Below are 14528 nucleotides of genomic sequence, written 5' to 3' on the forward strand. Positions count from 1 at the left end.
TGTGCTAAGTGATGGTAGGTTGTAGAATTTTCTGTAAAAGAGACAAGACTCAAAATAGTGAAGTTGTCTACTGTGATTACATAACCCAGGGATGACAGGCTCAATGTTGGGACCCAAGCTACTCTAACACAGAGCCCATGTCTTCTGTGTCACAACCAGTCACTTTCCCCTTGGTGTCAGAAGGAAGTAGCATAACTGTTCCCATGGCTCAGACATCATCTCTTTATCACCTTCACAGAAGATCAATGGGCTTCAAACTGAGTACATGTGTGGGCTGTCCAATTGGGTCTGAACAAAAAAAAGTGATGAGGTGGGAAATCTGTTTCTAACTGTTTTAACTCAACTACATTTATAAGGCCTGACACCTGTGAAGTGCTTTGATACCTTCTTAAGTTACCTTCACCCCATCAGCCACAACGGAGGCTTGGTATTTCTCACATATTGAGAATGAAAAATCTGACCTGATAAAAGGGAAGCATCTTATTCATAGTCAGGTACATTGGATAAAGAAGAGTTAAAAACATTGGTCTTCACATCCACCAGTGTTTACAGGTCATAGAAAATTGTAAATTCCTTTAAAGAAAGGCTCTTAGTATCTTGTCCAAGACCCTCACTTTAGATTAAGTTGAGGCACAGAAGCTAAAAGGGAACATGCTTTGTGAACTCAACCATGAAAATCATCCTAAAAACTGTATCATTGAATAAAATAATATGTGATTTAAATAGAGTTTGAGAAGATATAAATACTTCATAATAAGGCTAAATAGTCAACACTCTTTCATTCTCCTTGGACTCTTTCCAAGTCCCATGAGAGGCCTTGCCTAGATGCCTTTGGATATCTATGTATTCACCTCTAATCCTTGTGAACACTTTACTCAAATAGTCACCAAGAATATCCAACCTGATCTCACAAATGGACTGGGGCTAGAGTTATTAAAAACAACAACAACAACAACAACAACAAAATACAGGAAGGGCTAGAGCAATGGTGCAGCAGTAAGGCATTTGCCTTACATGCGGCTAACCTAGAATGGACAAGGTTCGATCCCCCAGGGTTCCATAAGGTCCCCCAAGCCAGGAGCCATTTCTGAATGCATAGCCAGGAGTAACCCCTGAGCATCATCAATTGTAGCCCAAAAACTAAAATTAAAAAAAATACAGAATAGCCAGTGAAATCTGAACTTGAGATATATAATACATCACTTTCTAGCATTAGATTTCACATATTTCATAGGGCCTATTTATGCTAAAAATGCATTTGTAGTTTATTTTAAAATTCACTGACTACTCTGTACTTCTATTTATTCATTTTGCCAGCTCCAAATGGGCCCTCCAGGGTCCTGGTATTTAGATTATAATTATTCTAAAATGTATGGCAGTAAAGAGGTGTAGGGAGTAGATTTTGGGTAAAGCAGAATTCCTGGTTGCCCCACACTCCTTACATCCTGGGATGTGTCTAAACCTTGGGACCCCAGGAAAAGAACTCTCTAGTTCAACCTTTGTGGCAATACTAGTAACAGGGGCTTGAAAGAGGTGTATCTGAGAGAGAGGAACAGAACTCGAGGTTTGGAAGAAGGAAAACTGACCTAATCTACAGGCTTCAGCCTGTCACTTTATCTTAAAGTATGTGCAAAGTGGAAAATTAAATAAATTAACTGTCATAAAAAGTGGGCCTAATAGTCTACAAACAGTAGCTCTTAATGCAAGAAGCCTTCAATATCTTCATAAAATAAATCAATGCCAGGAGAAGGCTTTGAGATGTTCTGATTTGTTGCTGTTGCAGCTGCTCCTGTGTTGATTCATCTGAGCTGAGCTGAGCTGAGCTGGGGAAAGTAGACCATTTGTTTTCATTGCTCATTTCTGACTTAGCAATGGTCACCCTGTTCAACAGGACAGTGAAAGTTGACACAAAGTAGAAAAGAAGAATTTGATTCTTTTAGCCAAAAATTGTCTTTCTTTCTCTCTTTTCTTCTCTGCCCCTCTTTTTACACCTGGATCCTGGTGGGTCAAAGGAGTGTTCTGCTTTCCAAGGAGATCAGGGGGTCAGAAATGGTGAGAGAGGGAAGAGAGGAGTAGAGTAAATTCATTCTCCATCCTAGAGGTGCCTGAAGAGTTAATTCACTTCAATCATAGACTTGTTTTTCTGTTTGGGGAGGAGGTTGCATTTGGTGTATATTTAATGCTGCAGGAACACAAGATGTAGAGATGCACACAAATGAGGCCAACCAAGCTCCCCATGACAACGTGCTGAGTGCTGTAGAAGAGATGTAAATGAACTTGGAATCTCATGAAAGGCTAGCCTCCTCTCTTGATTTCAGACTCTCATTTCTAAACCACTACCCCAAATCTGACTCAGGATGTCTTTCTGCTTAAATGTCAAAAGTGACAAGTAGAGAGATGAAAGCAAACTGGCTCTGGACCAGATTAAGCAGTTTACCCACCCCTGTAACTGAATTTTAGCTGAACCGGGTTTATTTGAACCCTATTCTGGTTTCATAGGAGTTGAAAGGACCAGGGAGCAGGTAGAAGCCAGGAACTATTCCTAAAGCCAGGGCATCCTTCTTTTTCTAGAGACAAGCAAATAAGGAGAATCCCAGAAAGAGAATTTCTGAAAAGGGAGTAACCCAGAATGCTGATGAATATCTGCTGATTGATGCTAAACAATACTTCTACACCTCTGGGAGCCTCTCATCAAGTACAATCTCTGACCCCTAAAGACCACTGCACTGGTCTCTCACATGTAGTGAGAATCATGAATATTGACTTTATCAAAAATAGATTCTCTCTTTCAGATGCAACATCTCCTAGAAAACACTTTTTCTTCAACTTTATATAATAATAATAATAATAAACATAAAATAAAATGTAAATCCTTATTTATTTATTTATTTATTTACCAATAAAATCCAGTGTCTTCTTCAGAATCAACCACCCTCTACAAAGATATCCAATAATTTTAGCTTACCTGTTGGGAACCATGGGGACTTTGTTCTCATGTTCATATCAGGATCTATGAAAACTGACTCCCATGAACAAATATGCCACTTTCCACTTTGAATGAGTTCTAAAGTCAGATAACTAGGTCCCACTAAATATAAAATAGAAAAACTACTGTATAAACTCAGCACTAAACAAATAAGTCCAATTTATCTAATGTTTGTTGAGAAAGTCCAGTTGAGAAGTATATTGCATATGATCTCTAAATTCAATGCCCATGTCTGCCTTTTAATTTCCCACCTATTACATGTATGAATTTAAAAACTCGAATACATTATTTTAATACTTTTCAACTACAACCCTTTTAATATAACAGAAATGGTGTACTTTTATTGCATTGATATAAGAATTCATCATAATAATATAAGGCAATCAACCATGATAGTGCCTGGCACAGAATAATGTTCAATAAATTGCATGAGGAATACAAAAATAACCACATGGCCTCTACCCACAAAAAATTATAGCCACCAGTGAGAAGGTAAAAGCAGAATATTGCTATCTGTTATTAAAAATGGTGCACTACAATGTTAGGGGATTTATATATGTATTATATCTCTAATTTAGTCTATTTAGTTTTGTTTTGGGGGTCATGCCCAGAAATATTCATTCTTTTGGGGGTTTTGTTGTTGTTGTTGTTGCTTGGGCCACACCCATTGACACTCAGGGGTTACTCCTGGCTATGCACTCAGAAATCACTCCTGGCTTGGGCGGACCATATGGAATGCTGGGGGATTGAACCATGCTCTATCGTAGGCTAGCACTTGCAAGGCAGACACCTTACCTCTAGTGCCACTGTTCTGGCCCCAATGCCCAGAAATAATCAGACCTTATTCTTGACTCTACCCTCAGAAATCACTCTTGAATGGGCTCAGGAGATTCTATGAGTCAGTCACTTGCAAGTCAAGTGTCCACTCTATTCCCAAGGTTTGCTTATTATGTGGGATTGACTCACATGATTTTAAGGCTAAAAACATCACAATCTACTATCAACCAACTGGAAGCTCAGGAAAACCAATGATGTTCTAGGAAAATTCAAATGTCTTAGAACCAGAGGACCCAATGAAATCGGATACAAGTTTGAAGATATGAGAATCAAGAGCACCAATATCTAAAAGACAGAAGAATGATTTCCCAATCAGTCAGAGAGAAAATTCAACTCTCACTTGCCTTTTTTGTTCTATTCATCACCTCAACAAATTGGGTGTTACTCACCTACTCTTTTTTCATCTACCAATTATAATGAAAACATCTGGATGGGCTTTCCCAGTTTTCTGCACATCCCTGACACAGCTGACGTGAAAATAGCTGTCACCTAGGTCTGCGAACAATAAACCCAATATAAAACCTCAGTGGATGGGAACTGGAGAACGTTGGGTACTTCCAACTGGCCTTGAAAAATCAATTAATCTTAATTTAACAAGATAAAATCAGGAAGAACAGAGATACAAAGCAGCTTTCTATTTTCTAAAAATAGCTGGTACTGCATGTATTCATACTATATTGGCTCATATACAGTAATATATGAACTTGTCTAAATCAAATATGCTTGTGTCTCTAATAAAATATATTAATCAAGGACCTGGCTTAATAGAGTACGTGCTATGAAGCCTTAGTTTAAATTCCAGGACCAAGTATTCCCTGAGCACCACGCCACTTGCTACTACTCCTATAATTTCCTTGTAGTTCTCCTCTAAAATCTTCTCTAAGTTGTAATGATGGACCAATTTTCTAGTACACAAATAGATCTTCTAGCCTGGTATTCTGTTCTATGCCCTATTCACCATTCTATTGATTAAAGCAGCCGCTTTCAACCTTCTCACACTCACAGTTGAAAGCCCATAATTAAAGCTTTCCACCCAGTAGATTATATCCTGATATTCTGCTTTAAATCCAGCTCCAAGATATCTGATATCCTTTGTCTTTTATATCCACCACGCCCATCATAAATTTCACTAACACACTTCTTTGCCCCAGTTTTCCTAACTGTAAAACAAAAACAAAAACAAAAAACAACAACAACAACAACAAAAAAACCACAATCAGGGTCACAGTGTACTGCAGGAAGAACACCAGTCTTGCATATAGCTGACCACAGTTGTGTCCCTAGAATCTCAAATGATGTTTTGAGCACATGCCAGGAATGATTTCTGAGCACAGAGTCAGGAGTGAACCAGGAAAGGAAAGAAGGAAGGAAAGAAAAAGGAAGGAAGAAAGGAAGGAAGGAAGGCAGAAAGGAAGGAAGGAAGGAAGGAAGGAAGGAAGGAAGGAAGGAAGGAAGGAAGGAAGGAAGAGGTGAGGGAAGGAAAGAGAGGGAAGAAAGGAGAAAGAAAGAAGAAAGAAAGAAAGAAAGAAAGAAAGAAAGAAAGAAAGAAAGAAAGAAAGAAAGAAAGAAAGAAAGAAAGAAAGAAAGAAAGAAAGAAAGAAAGAAAGAAAGAAAGAAAGAAAGAAAGAAAGAAAGAAAGAAAGAAAGAAAGAAGGAAGGAAGGAAGGAAGGAAGGAAGGAAGGAAGGAAGGAAGGAAGGAAGGAAGGAAGGAAGGAAGGAAGGAAGGAAGGAAGGTGAGGAAGGAAAGAGAGGGAAGAAAGGAGAAGAAGAAAGAAAGAAAGAAAGAAAGAAAGAAAGAAAGAAAGAAAGAAAGAAGAAGAAAGAAAGAAAGAAATAAAGAAAGAAAGAAAGAAAGAAAGAAAGAAAGAAAGAAAGAAAGAAAGAAAGAAAGAAAGAAAGAAAGAAAGAAAGAAAGAAAGAAAGAAAGAAGAAAGAAAGAAAGAAAGAAAGAAAGAAAGAAAGAAAGAAAGAAGAAAGAAAGAAAGAAAGAAAGAAAGAAAGAAAGAAAGAAAGAAAGAAAGAAAGAAAGAAAGAAAGAAAGAAAGAAAGAAAGAAAGAAAGAAAGAAAGAAAGAAAGAAAGAAAGAAAGAAAGAAAGAAAGAAAGAAAGAAAGAAAGAAAGAAAGAAAGAAAGATTAAAAAGACAATTTGGGGCTAGAGTGATGGTGCAGTGGTAGGGCATTCGCCTTGCATGTGGCTGACCCAGGACAGACTGTGGTTTGATCCCCTGGTATCCCATATGGTCCCCCAAGCCAGGGGCAATTTCTGAGCTCATTGCCAGGAAAAATGGATACAATCTGACCATCTAGGTCAGGGGTCTTAAACTCGAGGCCTGCAGGCCGTTTGCAGCCCTTTGTACATTTTGTGGCCCACGGCCGGCCTTTAAATATCGCAGTATTAGCTACTATTCGCTTACCGAATAATCGCAATAAAAGTCGCATTAGTAAGAAAGAAATTGCATTAAACATTCGCAAACCCCAAGCAGTTCCGTTTAATGCGACTTTTTGCCATTTTTTTCTTACTAAGCAAATAATCGCGAATACTTTGCGCCTAGCGCAGACGTCATTTCCGCTGCTCCTGCCCACTGTCCCTTGCATTATCGGAGGCCTAAGGGAGAGAAGGGAGAGAAGTTTATTACAGAATTAGATTTTGTCATACCTTCATCATGACTTCATCAAAGCCTGCAGTGAAGAGAAAGATTGATGACGAGCACAGACAATTTCAGGAAAAGTGGGAGACGCAGTATTTTTTTGTTGAGCACAGGGGCATCCCCACATGTCTTATTTGCTCAGAGAAAGTTGCAGTGCACAAGAAATACAACTTGAAATGCCATTATTCAACTAAACATGCTAAGGAATGTGCAAAATATCAAGGAAATGAGAGAGCCAAGCGGTTGCCAGTCTTAAAGCATGTCTAATGAGGCAACAAGATTTCTTCAAGAAAAAAACCAAAGAGAATGTTGCATCAGTCGAAGTGATGGTTAGTGAGGTGATTGCTAAGGCAGGGAAACCATTCACAGAAGAAGAGTTTGTTTAAAAAAAAAATGCATGTTACAGGCTGCAAGTATTATCTGTCCGGAAAAGAAAGGTCAGTTTAGCAAAATCAGCCTTTCTGCCAACACTGTGGCAGAGCGCATTTCTGACATGTCAAGTGACATTTATCATCAACTGTGTGAGAAAGTCAAATGTTTTGATGCATACTCAGTTGCTCTTGACGAGGGCACAGATATAACAGACACTGCACAGCTCACAATTTTTGTCCGTGGTGTTGATTGCAATTTTGAATTGACAGAGGAGCTGCTCACAATAATTTCAATGCATGGCCAGACCACCGCTAATGAGATATTTTGGCATCTGTGTGATGCCATTGAGAATGCAGGTTTGCCATGGAAGAGGTTTGTTGGAATAATAACCAATGGAGCGCCATCGATGACAGGGAGAAAAATGGACTGGTGGCACTGGTTCAAAAAAAACTTGAAGAGGAGGGTGTAGAGAAGGCCATTGCTCTTCACCACATTATTCATCAGCAGGCCCTTTGCAAGAAATGCCAGCCGTGGGACAATGTGATGTTTGTTGTTGTGAAATGCATCAACCAAATCAGATCCAGGGGCTTAAAGGAGGTTCCGTGCTTTTTTAGAGGAAATGGAGTCAGAATATGTGTCAGAGATGTGCTCTATTTCACCGAAGTGCATTGGCTCAGCAGGGGAAATATCCTGAAAAGATTTTTTGAGTTGAGAGAAGTGAAAGCCTTCATGGAGAAGGATGGGAAAGTTGTTTCTGAGTTGAATGATAACAAATGGCTCATGGACTTAGCTTTTCTTGTTAACATCACACATAAGCTGAATGTACTAAACAAGATGTTACAAGGCCCAGGATAGCTTATCAGTGCTGCCTATGACAACGTGAGAGCATTCTCCACAAAACTTGTGTTATGGAAATCCCAGCTCTCTCAGACAAACCTTTGCCATTTCCCAGCATGCAAGGAATTTGTGGATGCAGGCATACCATTCAGTGAGAAATATGTTGATGCTATTTTTAAGCTAGAGAAGAAATTTGATCACAGAATTGCAGACTTCAAAAAGCACAGAGCCACTTTCCAAATTTTTGTGGACCCCTTTTCCTTTGATGTGCAAGATGCCCCTCCTGTGCTTCAAATGGAGCTCATTGACCTGCAATGCAACTCTGATCTCAAAGCCAAGTTCAGGGAGATTAGTGGAAAAGCAGACATGCAGGGGCAATTTTTGAGAGAATTGCCCCCCAGCTTCCCTGAGCTTTCCCGAATGTTCGGGCGCACCATGTGCCTTTTTGGGAGCACATATTTGTGTGAAAAGTTATTCTCCACATTGAACTTTAATAAGTCAAAGTACAGGTCTAGACTTAATGATGATCATCTTCAAGCCATACTGAGGGTCTCAACTGCTTCCTCTCTAAAGCCAAATGTGGTTCAGATTTGTGAGAAGCGCTGTCAAGTCTCTGGCAGCAAGGAATAGGCAAAAGATGCCATGTTCAGAAGAACTGTTCATGATCTTCACTCAATGTTCTATTCATGTTCAGAAGAAATAATTAAAACTGTTAATAATGATGTTTGAGGATTTTTTTGTGTGAAATCCCTTATTCGGTCCTGCCTCACCCCGACTTTGCCTCCTGCGACCCCCAGGTAAATTGAGTTTGAGACCCCTGATAAGCTACAAAGTCCCACAAAATAGAACTGAAGGAGTACTTAGAAAATGTAGAAAAAGAGAAAAAGCCACTGATTCAATACATGGTTGGATTGGAGGGGTGTTTTAACCATATAGAAACCTAGATGCTTCTTAATAACCAACTAGAAGTGAGGCTAACCAGATCCTGAACTCCATCAAGATGAATATGCTGCATATGTTCAGAATTATACTTCATGTCAACAATTAACTATAGCTGGTTCAGCAGAAAAAGTAAGCCACAATAGATCCCAAACTCGAAAGCAGTGAAATCATAGAAAAAAAAAAAAGAGTGATACACCTACTAATCTTAGCCATTGTTGGGGTGGATGTATTGGATTTTTTCCTCTCCCATCAGACATGCCTCTGGATGCAACACCTGACAAGAGGAAAAAAAAAAAAAAAACACCTCCTTTTAAGAGGCAACAAGGAAAACATCCTGATGCTAATTAAAAACAGAGAACTTACTAAGAAGAAGTAAATGTTGCTCAATTAATGGTTTGTTATTTGCCAAAACTTTACATCTTTGCTGTCTGTATTTAGTTAGTTTTCCATCCACTGCTGATCTGCTACTGTCAACTAAGCAATCTATGCAAACTAAGTCTCTTGCTCCATCCTGTTTTGCTTTGTTTTAAAAGACAGGGGAAAAAAGACAAATCTACAAGCCAATTGCCAAATGAAAAGTTTCATTTTCCATGTATGAGATGCCAAGACCTCTCTCTTCAATAAACCAGCCATGAATTATATCTCAGCTGGTAGAATTTAAAATTCACAGAAGCTTCCATGATTTCTTACAGACCTTGGTGGCAGATGAAAGAACTCCACTCCCATCCCTCCTCGATCCACCCCCTATTGGGTTTTCTCTTCCTATATTGCTAAGCTTGCATTTACATTCTTCTTACTTTTCTCTGCACAATATTTTAAGAACTATATATTAGCACCTTCATTCCCTCCTAGCTGGCATCTGCTGCATTTCAATTGAGAATGAATTAAAACCCCCTTTTCATGAGATGATCATAATCAGAAAAGCACATAAACAGAATGCTGACATTTTGGTTTCTTCTTTCTTGTGAGTATATTTAGGAGATAATTTATATATACTATTGTATATTTATAATTAAATATATTATACAATAAATTGTATTTTTATCATTAAAATATTTATAATTTTATAGTTTGATAAATATATAACATTGTTTCTGAATAGATAAATACATGCATGTTTTAAAATATTTAAGCATGCTTGGAAATCAAAACCAATACCTTCAATACATGAGACTTTTAACCTTAGGATAACTTTATAAGCCAAGCAGTCAGCATTTTTTATACACACACACACACACACACACACACACACACACACACACATTTTCATGTACACATACAATCTCGCAAATTTGTCATAAATATTATATATCTATATATATGAACTTCATTTTGAAGTTTTTTTTACTAGTTAGAAAATGTTCTAAAAGATTTTCCTTTTTTTTTTCCAAAGGAAAATGAGGCTATAGTGTAGCTCCCCACTAGAGTACTTGTCTTGCATATATGAGGCTCTGGGTTTGATGTCTCCTGCTCCAAGGGAAAATGATATTACCAGGGAATAAAAAGGAAAATGAAGGCCCAGCAAATGAGAATTAGGTGATGTTTAACCTCACTTTTGGGGGGTTTTGGCTGCCTTCATTTTTGGGGCAGCCCAGGCTTGGCTAAAGGTCAACATGACAATCAAAATGCATGTGTCATCCTTCAGAGTTTATTTCTCAGGTTTCTTTGTTTTATGTATGGATTAGAGGATGGGCAGCAAAGAAAAGTGAATGAGTAAGAGGAGAGACTCCAAAACTGGGATTTCTAAACTCAACCAAGAGGAAACTCTACAAGTCTAGCTAGAGATTCTGCCAGGTATTAGTCAGAAGGCATTTTGCTGAGGGGTTTCAGTTAATCAGGGCTGGTTCCTCTGAGAACCTCCAAACCTACCAGAAGCTCCCCAGTTGCTGACAATCTAATTCAAGTAGTTTCGAAGGATCATAAACTCAAGAGAAAAATAAAAGGAAATCAAGTTAAAAATTATATCTTTAGCTATAAACTAGATACAAAATATTTCTTTGAAAGTGCCATAAGAGACAATTAAGGAATATAGAATAAGTGAGGTTAGTCATTTCCATCTTGAAAAGAGCAGAAAGAAGGGTGTATTAGAAAGGGAGCCTGGGCCCGGAGAGATAGCACAGCAGCGCTTGCATTGCAAGCACCGATCCAGGACCAAAGGTGGTTGGTTCGAATCCCGGTGTCCCATATGATCCCCCGTGCCTGCCAGGAGCTATTTCTGAGCAGACAGCCAGGAGTAACGCCTGAGCACCGCCGGGTGTGGCCCAAAAACCAAAAAAAAAAAAAAAAAAGAAGAAGAAGAAGAAGAAGAAGAAGAAGAAGAAGAAGAAGAAGAAGAAGAAGAAGAAGAAGAAGAAGAAGAAGAAGAAGAAGAAGAAGAAGAAGAAGAAGAAGAAAAGAAAAAGAAAAAGAAAGAAGAAAGGGAGCCGTTAGATGGCACTGAGAGATAAAGGAGAGCTGCTGTCCCCACTCCTATCTCTCCTTAAGCCATTAGGAGATGCCCAATCCCTGTGCCTGTACAGCCCTCCAAGCCCTCCAGATTTATACTGTGCTCTTAGCAAGGACTCAAGGAAGGAGCATTGAGGCTGAATGTCTTTGTAATTCTGCTTGTGTTACAAATAAAAAGTTATGCTGTCATCTAAGCCAAATAGAAGCTTGATAGAAACATGTGCTTTCTTTCCCCTAGGGTCGAAAAGAAATTAATATTCCTACTATCTCTCTGGGCATTTGTATTTTCCTACTTCAAATAAAAAGAAGAAATTATGTTGGGAGGCATCATGCAAAAAAAATGAAGGCAAGGTATTTCTGAATAATAGTAATACTTCTTTATAGAAGCAAGTCTTTATTTTCTTTCAAAAATATTTTTTTTAATTTCCTTTTAAAGTCCATCAAACATAGTACAAGCTTAGTTCTCCCTAAATCAAAATGACTCATGTCTTTGATAGGATGCAACGTGATTACTTACTCCAATTCCATTTTAAATCATTTGTGTTCATTTTGTATATATTTGTCTGTGTTCATCGTCTACGTAAACCGTGGTAGACATTAACAACAGATACTAACATGAGAAGAGACTTCACATAGTAATTCATTTGTTCCTGTAGAGATATTTTTAACGATTAGAATATTTTATTTTTATATAGGAAGAATATAAAAAATTAGTTTGATTTGCTGCAATTCTGTTTTAGACACTATTAATGCGGGGTCCTGGATTCTGGACAAGAAATTATGCCATTTTGTAAAGGCCACATGTTAGACTTTCTTAAACCTATTTCCATTAATACCAAGCAAAGCAACCTGGTCATACCAGGTAGCCTATCAAGGAAGGACAGACGGGAGCAATAGGAAAGTACCCTAGACACATCCAATCATTTTACATATCATCAAAAATCTAGAGCCTCCCTATTTCCCCTCCCTATATAATTTTATTCATGACCTTGGGCAGGGTTCGTCTCCTACTAGAAATGACCCTGGCCAATTAGTCAGAGCTGTTGACAGATAGATTAAAGTTTTGTTCAGATTTACTCCAATTGTGTGGTCTTGTCCTTCGACTCTGAACCATAACATTAACAAAAATGAACAAAATTCTTGGCAATTGCCCACAGACCTAAACACACTATTTCAAAAAATTATTTGTAATCCTGTCTTCATAACAGTACTGCTCACAATAACCAAGATCTGGAAACAATCCAAGTACCCAAGTACAGATAAAGAAACTGTCATATATATGCATAATGGAATACTACTCAACTATAGAAAAAATGAAATACTGCAATGCACTGCAAAATGTGGCTGGAACTAGAGAGCATCAGGCTGAGTGAAGTTAGTCAGGAGAGGAACAAAAATAAAATATCTCATATATTCCAAAGGAAAGGAATCAGAGAACTTGTCTACAGAACTCAATTTACAAAGGGGGGCAACAAGATGGAGGCACTGAATAGTGGAAGGGAGGGAATTTAGGAGGTTTGTAGAGTAAAACAGGACACTTTGATGGTGGGTGCAATATTAGAACATTGTGTTCATGAAGATCTTATCAGTAACAGTGTTGTAAATCACACTGAGGAATAAGTGATTTAGGGGATCCAAGAGGTTAATGTAAGAGGTTTTGCATTGCTGTCAGAATTGGTTTGATTCCAGCATAGGTCAATGGTTCTCTGAGTACCAACAGTCATTCCTGAGCTCAGAACCAGGAATAGCCCTTGAGCAATGCAAGATGTGCTCCTTTCCCCCAAAAAAACTTCCCCCCAAAAAGAGAGATCATGTGGCCTACGATCTTAAGTTCTTGTCTTATAAGGCCAGTAAGAAAGTTGTGGAGGGACAGAGTAGTAGGTGTTATAATTAATCTAGTTCTGGGCAAGTAAATGAAGCAGCCAATCTGTAGTTCTATAGGTGCATAAAAGAAAAGTATACCTAGATGTTACTGGTGATACAAGAAAAGTAAAGGAATCCCAGCGGTAAGAAGTGATTCAAAAGAGTGGAAGTCTTGTTGCTGAATTTCAGAAAACATTCAGGAGTCTAAGTTGGCTAGATTGTGTAGACTGAAATAGTAAAAAAAAATTTTTAAAATACTAAACCTGAAGATAGCTGGAGTGCAGATATATAACCAGAAAATAATTCATCAAAGCTTAGATTGCTGTGATGAGGAAGATGATTCCTGGCCAATGGAAATAGTCAATCAGTTTAGAAAAAACATCCTGATTTGTCAGAGGGTATGATGGTAGAGAAACATATTTAAAATTTTACAATATGGAGCAGTTGAATTATAGCAAATTTATCAAGGACAAAAACAATGAGAAATGTAATCATATTGATCTGGAGTGATGGGGGAGATAAGTTTGACTTAGGTAAAATAGAACCAGAGATAGTTCGACAGGCTAAGTGCATGCTTTGCATGCAGGAGAACCAGGTTCAAGTACTGGACTGATATGGTCCCCATATTACCCAAGTTAATAATCCCTGATCACAGAACACAGAACTGGCAATATTTAGTACCCTAGTACTGTAGAGTGTGATCCTCAAAAATAATAAAAGCTAATATGTACTCTATACTGTTAGTTTCGTGTTTTGTTCAGATATATTGTTCAGATTCATGTTAAATACACTTCCTAACAACCCTGTAAACCCATTATTATAAACCATTTCAGTGATGAAAAAATGAAGGAAAGAAATATTTAGTAAATATCTTTAGCTTATAAACAATGAAGCGAAGAATTGAAAGATTGTCACTCTACCTAGCCACTTACTACAAATTCTGGTCCCAGAAAAGGTGACATGGTATTTAAGGGAGATAAATGAGACCATGTATACATTTTTATATTGCTGCAGAATATCAAGACAGAGCTGTCCTGTAAGTAGTTAGAAAAGCAGCACTTGACATTTGAAACTTGAAGAAAGATTCATTCATTTGACAAATAGCTCTTATTATTTCTGATTTCTTTATTATTATTTCTCAATTTATACTTTAACTATGTACCTTGCCTTGTGTCAGAGCTGGAATTATGACATAATCAAAATATTGACCAAGCACCCACAATGTGAAGTATGTATATATCAAATTTTAGTAAAGCAAATAATTCTCATCACACAGCTGAGCACACACACACTTTAAAATAACTCAGAGAGCACTCCTTCTATAAAACGAATAATTCATCCCTTGAGTAACTGTTTTTTCAATTTCAGAATTGCCTGTATTAGCTTTTCTGAAAGCCAAACACCCCGTAACTCTGTAAAAATTCAGCCCGGAAGTAAGAGTTCATTTTGATTTTATAGACCCTTCAGCATGTGTGTTGGGCTCAGGAAATAATAAAATAAATATTCTTAGACAACTGTGCTGATAGAATTTAACAGAAAGACTATAGAAATAAAAGGTTCCCCACAGGGGAAAAGAAGGCAGCTGTCTCTAAGAAA

General features: G+C 37.9%; 1 pseudogene; it reads left to right on the forward strand.

Annotated features, from left to right (window-relative positions):
• The first annotated feature begins 2205 nt into the window (after positions 1–2205).
• LOC126003296 (leucine-rich repeat-containing protein 74B-like) overlaps positions 2206–14528 on the forward strand; it is a 29230-nt pseudogene continuing 16907 nt past the window's right edge.

This window comes from Suncus etruscus, chromosome 1, assembly GCF_024139225.1.
Source record: "Suncus etruscus isolate mSunEtr1 chromosome 1, mSunEtr1.pri.cur, whole genome shotgun sequence".
Classification (NCBI taxonomy): domain Eukaryota; kingdom Metazoa; phylum Chordata; class Mammalia; order Eulipotyphla; family Soricidae; genus Suncus; species Suncus etruscus.